We start from the raw sequence: 9,914 nt of genomic DNA on the forward strand, positions 1-9,914 counted from the left end.
ACTCTGGCAGCAAGGCAGAGTTTATGTCTTGGAGGTATAAACACTGTAGCAACAGCTCCACTTCTGTCCAAACTGAGTTCCAGATGAAAGGAGTGGAAAAGTGAGTAATCAAAACTTCAGAGATAGAAAAGATTGAGCCAGATGACTCAGATGACACCATCAGTCCAAACAGAGTATTGCCATCAATTCAAGAAAGGAATGGAACCATTCATTTTTGTAACTGAAACACAAGAAGAATTTACCAGATTTGCTTCAGAGGAACCAAAGAATCCAGTGGCTAATGTATCTTCTGGCAGGCAGACATTCCAGAGGTTTGAGTTCTCAGGTATGTTTAGTGTGTATTTTTCCAGCTATACCATTAATTCCAATGTTGCAGCTCTGTCAGAAACCAACAGAAGCAGATGAAGATGCCTCATGAGCATCACAGCAATGCTGCTGCTTCAAAAGCCAAAGAAGAAAAAAAAAATTACTGTGCTCAACTGCTTTTCCCTGGTTTTAATTTTTTAATTAATAAAATAAAAAATAAATTAAATTGTCACTCTATCCATCTCAAGATAATAAAGCAAAATGATGATAAATTTGGATTTGGTATGACACACAGGAAAAATACTAAGCTGCTTTTCAGAGAAACCTCCTAATACAAATTAAATTTTATTATTCCTCCTGTTGCTTTCTGCTTCAGCCATTGGGACCTGAGTTACAAATCAGGTTCCTTAAATCATGGAACCAAATTCTACTGTCATAGCACAAGCTTCCTTTGGGCTTATGTATTAGTGATAAAGTAGGGAGAAAAGAAGTTGCTCTACAGCACTGATTTTCACACATGCATTCAAAACACAGCCTTGTTCTCTTTTCATGTTGCTGAAGAGCTATTTCTGGGCACAAATCACTGACTGTTAGCCTTTACTTTGAGAATATTTGCCCTCCTTTTTCTAGCTTCTTCACTCTGCTTAATTTTTTCCCCTGCACAGTTTCTGAATTTAAAAGTCTGCTCAACACAGAACTGTTCTCATCAAGCACCTGCTAGACCTTTCAGGGGTTGCAGCACCTGATAGTCCTGACAGAAAATTAGAATTTAACCACCAGTTTAGGAGGAAACAAATTTTCCTGGAATCAACAGACCCCGAGCAGATATTGAGATGTTTTTAAATGTGTCGATTTAGGCTAATGCAGTTAATTGCCAAAAGGAATTAGAAGTTATTTCAGAGTAACATGCTGTGTTAGGAACTAAAAATAAAGAGTATTTGCTCAGGGCTTCTGAACTTTCAACACAAAGGTAAAATAAATCTTGGGCAGTCCTGCCTGCCAGTGGAGCCCAAGATCCCTCTGGATGTCTAGAATGCTGCCCTAAAACTATATCCAGTGACTGGAAAACAGTGCTTTCCAGTGCTTCCTGTAGAGGAAGCATTTATATATAGGATACTTTTCCCCTCCATCACCCCTCCAAGGCACTTAATGTAGGAAAATCTGGCTAAGTACTGAAATAACAAAGTACTTTGGGAGAGTTCAGTAATTCAAGTCATGTGCAATTTACAGACTTTGAAGGATTAAAATATCTTGTTGAGATTGAAAGTATTCCTACATTTGAAAATCCTTTGTTTTGAAGAACTTCAACTCCCAGGAAAAGACTTTGAAATGTGAGCAGTGCATATGAGCAAAGCTCTGCATGTCAATACCAGCAGGGCAATTCCAAATCCTGCTTAGCTCTCATAATAGTCCCCTTCAGCCTGAGAGATTTCTGTACCATGCATCAGGTAAGTATAATTATTGCTCTCCCAGAAATTCTTCTATTAACACTTTCTGCTTTTACTTCAAGATAAAAAACCATTTCTTCACCCAGGCTACTACTCCATGATGTAATTTCAACTTTCTGGAGCTGAGGTGTCTATTGCTCTGTAAATCCAAGAAATCTTTTCAGGATACTTCTCAGCTACCTTCTGATTCTGCAAACACAAATCCATGGGGCACCAAGTGGCTGCAGAACATCTCCCAGGTAGAGAAGCCTTGCCCTCCCAAACTCATCTTTTCTTTCTTGCCATTTGCATGGAAAACACTTGTGGGAAAACCAAACCAAACCCCAGAGCAAAACCTGCTGGGCACCTTGATTTTCTTTGCATCTACGGTGCATCCAAATAATTTCAAATTAAAGAAATTCAAGAGTCTACTGTGCCTAATGTTTCTACAAAGTACTCTCATGGCACGATGTATTTCCCATTCCAGACTGGCAAAGAACTTTTTCTGTGATCAGAAGTTAAAGTATCCAGTGAAAATTTTTGCAGTCTCCTTTTTCTCCCCATGAAATCAATCTGACCACCTCAAAACAAGCACAGCACCCCCAAAGACTGAGCTGTCACTCGTGTATCACTAAGTAAAACCTGTCAAACCATTCTCTGACTACTAAACTAAGACTAATGACTTCTTCACCAGCAGATATTGGGCTCTAATGAGCAGAAAATGACATTGATCTTAATCAGATCAGACAACAGCTTCTCTCGACTATATCTCAAAGTCTATTTGATTTCATGCTTCATTATAAAATCAATTAATTGTTTCATTGCCTGGTCATTTTATATGAATTATTATTTATAAAACATACTGTGTTTCAAAAGATAGGAGGCAGGCAGGATATTCTGCAGTAGCCCCAAAGAGTATGCATGGAAAACAGCATTATTTTTTAAAGATGCAGCACATATAAAGCAATGCTACAAGTTCCCCTGACCATCCAAAGTGGAGTGATCAATTGGACTAGCCAAGAGGCACCTCCTGAGTGCCTAAAAGCCCTGCTTTCACTGGGGCTTCACAGCCTTTGCCAAGGAGAGAAGTGGCATCCACAAATCCATCCTCAGCAGCACCTTTTGCCAGTGCACTGGTGCTTCCCACAGAGGAGTTTTACCTCCTTAGAGCCAAAATATCTGCAGTGCAGTGAGGTATTTTACAAGCTGAAACCATGCATGGAACACCAAGCTGATGACTACAGACATTACAACATGCTGGACATGGGGGATATTTTAGCAACAATGATGTTCTTTTGTTGCTTTGCAACATCTATTTCATTTTCCAAGCAACTTGGAAATCTGAGTGAGTGTTTATGGAAAATGGGATCGTACACTCAAGCATGAGTTTCCAAATTTTATTTTACCAGTTTATTTTTAAAGAAGTTATTTATAGTTTACACTTTAATTTACAGCTAGATTCAGTAAAGGACTTTGAGTATTTGAGTTCAAGATGCACATGGATATATATAACTAGAAACATTAATTGCAGACAAACAGGATTCTAAAATTAGCAATATGAGAATTTGCTAAGCTTCAACCCCACAAAAATATACATGTATAAATATAAACATAGCTTTTCTACTGCAAATAGTCATTATGATGAGGGTATACCAACTTTTTTCCCACTTGTCATGCACATACTCCAAAGACCACTTTGCCTTAGTGAATAAATGCTTCCCTAACAAATATTTTATGGTTTTTACCCTGGATTTAATTCTACAGTATTGTTTTGTCCACTTCTCCATTTTCACTGATAATCTGTTGTTTTCTCTTCTTCTATGATTTACAAATATTCTTCAGAAGTGGCACAGTGATTTTAACCCTGCCCTACTTTTGAAGTAGCCGTAATTTATATAACCCTTTCTTACAGCTCTTCTGAAGTAATTTCTTATCCATATTGAAGCTATACAAGTCACAATCAGAGCTGAGTTTAACCCAGTTCAGAATCACACTTTTGACACCAACCACCACTGATTCTTTCAAAGGATGTGCATGAAGCACACAGGCAGATACGAAATAGCTTCCTGCCTAGAGAAAAGATTTTTTTTCCCTATTATTAGAAGTTGATTTAGGTCTCCTCCTACATTTATATTTCATTTATTCAACATCACGGCAGCTTTTGATGGCCGAATTATCTGTAAAAACAATTTCCCTTTTTTGGAGCTCTAAAGCCCTGGGTGTTTAACAGGGTACCCCTGGGACACCCACAAAGGCAGGCAGCCCACTGCCTTTCTTAGTACATCTCCTGCCAGGCAATACCATCAGCCCCACTGTCCTGACTTCAGTCTGGCAAGTACCCTGCTGTCAGTGCCTCAGAATGGCAGGAATTACAAGTGACTGGATGGCTTTCAATAAGCTAAGTAATATTCACTCAGAATGCAGGTGGTGAAGGGAAAAACCAGCTTAAAGTACCTTAAGCTTCAAGTGTTCCTCTACCTTCTACACTGAGGCAGCAGAAGTCCAGTGTTTCGCATCCTCACCAGGTCTGGGTCTCATTTCTAACCCTGCCTGGAAAGTAATGACACAAACATTATTTCTTGAATCTTCCTCACTACTCCTCTGCCCTCCTTTCCCAGCACAAACCTTCATAACTGCATTTACCTACATTGCTTAACTGCTGGGAAACTGCCTCAGTCAAATTTGTCCAACTAACAAAACCCCTAAGTGCCTAAGTTGGGGTCATATGTGTAAGACAAGACCACATCTTGTGTCAGAAACACCCTGTGAATGGGATGAGCACAGTGCAATGCTTGGGTGCTGACACCCAAGTTCCCCCAGCTCACACACAGCCTCTGCTCTGACTCCCCAAGGGGCCTGAAACATTTGGGAGGTTGAGTGGGGTCCCACCTATCCCATGGGCTCTCAAGTGCAAGGGCAGAAAAACTGCCAGCTGCAAAGGATTGGAAAATAAGGTTTAAAGGAACAAGTATTACTCTGAACACCTGAGACTAGATAAGAAAATTTGGCAAGTCAGCTTCTGGAAAATGAAAAGAATGGCTCTTCTGAAGTGAAGATGTGCATAATACAAAAAAACCCTTGGCCTCACACATTACTGATAGTTTCCATTGACTTGGTAAGGAATTTAGTAAGTTTTTTATTTAAACTATGTGCTACTAGGAGACATTTTTCTTTACATACAATTTTGGTTTAAATACCCATTTCCAGTATTTTCATAGAGGTCTAAAAAAGCAGGATTATTTATTCATCAGTCTTTGTTATGTTTCCTTGAAAGACACCTACCTCTAATATTTAGGTAAAATATTTCTTCTGGCAAATCAGCACTTTCACAAACTTCCCTAAGTTAGGGCAATTGTATACAGTACTCGTAAGCTGGAACTTACATTTCCTCATCTATGTCATCCATAAAAAAACAAAACTTTGCTTCCAGGCTTCTGCCTTCACTATTTTGGAATCAAAGAGTGATTCAAGACTTGCTAAATAACCTTCCCATCCTCTGCCTAGAAAGATAGCTACTGATTTTGAAATTCAGAGAAGATACCAATATAGTGGAACAGGTTGCCCAGAGAGGTGGTGGAAGCCCCATCCCTGGAAGTTTTTAAGGCCAGGCTGGACAGGGCTCTGAGCAACCTGGGCTGGTGGGAGGCGTCCCTGCCCATGGCAGGGGGGTTGGAACAAGATGATCCTAAAGGTCCCTTCCAACCCAGAAAATTCTACAATTCTTTGATTAAGTCCTAAATTTGCATAATTTACTTTGGTAGCAAAATTTTCCCTGAGGATAGCACAAATCCACAAACAGTTTTAGGTTCTTGCTTCTGTTGAGGATACCTTGAGGGTACCTTCACCATTTCTTGTCACAGTATTGGTCTCCCCAGCAGAAGAAATTGACTTACTGGAGTGAGGAGAGCCCAGGACCACAAAGATGACTAAGGGACTGGAACATCTTTGGTACATGAAGAGGCTGAGGGAGCTGGAGTTGTTCAACCTGGAGAAGAGAAATCTCAAGGGATATTTATTAATAAATACCTGGGGGTATTTATTTAAATCTAGGGTGAAGATCAGTGAGCTTGACTTTACTCATTAGATCCCAAGAACAGGGCAAGAGGCAATGGATATATATTAAAGTACATAAAATTCCATCCAAACACAATAATTCAGATTTTAAAAACCCAATGGGACATGATCCTGAGTAAGAGGGTATAGCTGCCCCTGACTGAGCAGGGGGGAAGATCTCAAGAAACTCCTTCCAACCTAACCAACTCTAATCTGCAGCAGCAGCAACAGTCGAAAATGATTCTATTACTGTTCTTGCACTTCTACCTTCAATTTTTGCATCATCTATAGTTTTCATTGGACTACAAGTAACTGCAAATAGTTCTTATTGATTAGCCTCTGGTTGTTGAGTAATGTGAGAAAATGAGGTCAAAGAGCTTCAGCAATGGAACAAACACGTCATCTGCAGCATTAGTGGGTGGCTAAAACATTTGCCACCAAAGTCATGGAAAGGGCAAATCCTCTTTGCAGCAACTCATTTTGCTAAAAAAGATAATCCTTGCATTATCTGTGATTGCTTTTTCTTCAGTTCTCTGCTTAGGAGTAGAAGGACCTATGTAAAAGAAACCTTGTGAGAAAGAGTAAATTATACTAAACTTAGATGCTGCTTGCCAACATTTTATACCTTATCTTTTTTACCCCTGAAGAATGCAAATACATTCCTGACCCAATGAGTAACTAAATCAGCACATTTACTTTTGCAGGTGACAAAATCTTCCTTTGCTTTCAAACACTAACATCCATGTGTAGCTACTCCCAGGTAAACTTTTTCTGTGCTTTCATTCCAGAGCACTGCACTGCATCTCACAGAGCCTCCTCACAGCTCTTACCCTTTCTGATTTCTGTCAGAAGGTAACTGAACCATCTTAGACTGGAAAGAGAAATGTCAGTCTCCATTCTGCTGGGGGCTGAAAAGTCCACAGACACTCAGAGAAAAAGGAACTTTATCTCACTAGCCAGTCTGTCACCTGCAAACTCTTCTCATTTCCTTTCCGGCCATTGTAGGACATCAGAATTGCAAAACGTGGACATATAATGCTGTTATTATTTTATTTTTTTTTCATGCTGATTTCCTTAAATAAATGAACAACTTTAATTCAGTTATTTTACGTTAATCTTTCAATAGTTTGCAAAAACTTTCAAGAACACACAGCTACTTTCATTTCTTTCAATACTGTGCTAAAAAAGGTCAGAAGATCTCTCCAGTGATCTTGCTGTATCTTCAGGGGAAAACCAGAAGTGTATTACTGAAAGCCTATGTAAGAAAAGAGTTTGGCTAACAGAAAAGCTAAAAGGAACTTTCAACTTATGGGCATTCTAACAAAAGTGCAAATTTCAAAGCAGAAAATACTCAGTAGGGAACATTTTCGTTTGGAAGAAGAGCTGTAAGCAGTGTGGTGAACATACACTGCAATGTTTTTCTACTGCCTAAAGACAGGAAATCCAGTTATCAGGATTATTTATGTATTTTGCAGTGAGAAGCAAATTATGTTCACCACTTAAGAAGCCTGTACTTTTCACACACAAAAATAGATCATATAGTATGGTTTTGTGCTGGGGAATGGGGCAACTGGAAAAAAGAGAATAAGGGGAAAAGAGCATTTGGGAAGAGACATTGGTACCCATGGAAGTGCTCTCTGTCTCATGCCCTGATGGAGCTCCTGGTATTTGCTGCATGGTGGAAAAAAAGCAGCTCTTGCTATATGTGGATCAGGAGGGAGACTGAGCTAGAAATGAGAAAAGGGTGGCTTGGATGACTTCTAAAAATCTCAGGAGACTACCTGGATGAGAAAAAATTCTCTCATCTGTCATTCAGACAGGTCAGGAGATGGGGAAAGAAGTGAGAAAGCTGCCTGTAGGCAAGCTGTAAGAGTGGCAGCAGAATATTTAGGGCTGGACAAATTCCTCTGTTTTATCTTTAGGCATGCAAATGGCCTGGTGCAACCCTACATCTGATACTCAACCCCACCCTAACAACACATGCAAGCTCCAAGCCCCATGTTGCAACCTGCTTCCCTCCCTCCCTTCCTCCTCCTCCTCCTCCTCTCTGAATCAGGGGAAACAAAAGGGTGCATTGTGTGAGTGGTTTCATCACAGCTTCCAGAAAAGCTGAGCATCCAAAAGGAAAACAGACAGATACATTGTCTGGTCTCAGTTTCACTCCCCTGCAGAAGTGCAGTGGTTATTCAACATACAGAGGTCTGAAGGAAGCTCCTGTCACTTGCAGAAAGCTGTCTAGTTGCAATTTTGATGCTTAGCCTAAAACCTTTTTGTCAAACCATATGCCATGCAATAAGACATTGCTAAATAGCTGAGAAAAAAGGTAAGAAATTATGTTAATTATCAAAATAATAACAAGCCCCCCCATCATGGAGACAGCACCTTACCCAGATACCTAAGGCTCTTGGAAAAATCTATTTTTGCTAAGAAAAATACATTTCCAGATAAAGAGAATGTTGCGAAAGCCTTAAGATTACAGCAAATATTCTGGATAAGACATCAAAATAGTTGCAGCTCAAGCAATTTATGTTTTCCTATAATTTTATGAGGGTAGATGGAACGGTCCAAAATATGCATGAGTAAATCAAATGTTTCCCATCAACATCCAAATATTTTTCCTTCCCACAGTAGATGATGATAAACATATCAATGTCTACACCACTGCAGGACTTGGTGCACTTTTAACTCTTCTGTTGCTGCTGGTTTTGTTCCTTTTTTTCAATAAAGGACTCTCAAATACCAGTTGCACCCAAACCCAGAAATATCTCTGGGGAAGTGCCAATTGTACTTAGTAGCCCTCTAAGTAGTACAAGTACTTGCAGTATACACAGAAGATTGAGCTGCTCTGTCAATACTACTGCAGTTTGCCACTAAGATTTTCTGTATTTCAAAATCAGCAATAACAAGCTATCAATTTAACAGCAAACTACATGTAGTCCTCTTTACAGCCCTCCCAGTTAATATTTTCTGGATGCATGAAGTCAGTTATATGACAGCATTTGTCAAAAGCAGGAGGCTCTCTTCTGATTATCACCCCATAAAAAGTCTGCAGTGTATGGAAAAAAAGGAGAGGAACAAAGAACTGAAGGATGGTGGCTATTTCAAAGTGACCATTAATACTTCTCAGAGACTCTTATGCTATCTGCATCTTCTGAAAAGAAAACTGGAAGAAAGGAGGGGAGAACTAAACATTTTCACAACATACGTGCTCATTCATTTCACATCATTCATGAATGATACAAGAACAAGCATGCAAAACCAGAAACCTCTTAGGAACAACTCAATAAAGAGGAATCTTGATCATTTCAGGCTTCTGCCATGGCAGCAGGTGGAAGGTGTGCATGTTCTGACTTTGGTGAGGCAGTAAAATCCTGTTACTGACCTTGAAAGGCTCATCTCTGGAAAGCTGGAAGCACTTCACATTATTTTCTGTTATGCTGAGGAGAAAAAAAAAGACAAAACCAGTAATCCTAACAGAACAAGCTCCAGTCTACATATGAATTAAAGCTCAAATCACTAAAGTTGATTAATACTTTCATGCTGACAGAAAACAATAATTTAAATGGTTATATATAAATATATATATATATATGGACTTCCTCTCCAGCTATGCCACTTTGCTCAGTGCCATCTCTGTCAATTTGGAACCTGTTTGGTTATGACCAAGTATCTGTGGTTGGTTGCAGATTATGGCCATCTTTTGTGAACCCAAATGTGTCTGAGGCACTTGATAATACCTCCAGATATCTCCCCAAATTTAAAACGAGCACCTTACCAGAAAACTTATGCTGCCACTTCCCCTGCACAGGAGCAGTGTAAAGAGAAAGAGTTTGCAGCTTGCTCTGCACTTTTATAATGACCACAATGTCTGGCTATCTCAGTAGGACCACAGAGCAAAACTGCTCTTTGAAACTGCATTTTGCCTCAGATCATGCTCCATGCACCATGCTGGCACCTGCTCTCTAGGACCTGAAAGAAAAAACAACAACAACAACAACAACAAAAAAAAAAAAAAAAAAAAAAAAAAAAAAAAAAGAAGGGCAGACATCCCTCTGTTTTCTGGAGCCATGAAAGGAGACTCTGATGCCAAAGGCAACCACTGTTGCTCTACCTGCAGGTTTGTCCCAG

At 39.6% G+C, this 9,914-nt stretch overlaps 1 long non-coding RNA gene across 1 annotated transcript; it reads right to left on the bottom strand.

The window, feature by feature from the left end:
- Window positions 1-268: 268 nt before the first annotated feature.
- LOC139796326 (uncharacterized) lies at window positions 269-8,040 on the bottom strand. The gene is made up of 4 exons (XR_011725950.1): window positions 6,755-8,040; window positions 5,627-5,718; window positions 4,188-4,283; window positions 269-378 (listed from the first exon to the last, which is right to left on the bottom strand). It is a non-coding gene; the product is annotated as an uncharacterized lncRNA (long non-coding RNA).
- Between the last annotated feature and the right edge of the window lie 1,874 nt (window positions 8,041-9,914).

This window comes from Heliangelus exortis, chromosome 4 (assembly GCF_036169615.1).
Source record: "Heliangelus exortis chromosome 4, bHelExo1.hap1, whole genome shotgun sequence".
NCBI classification, from domain to species: domain Eukaryota; kingdom Metazoa; phylum Chordata; class Aves; order Apodiformes; family Trochilidae; genus Heliangelus; species Heliangelus exortis.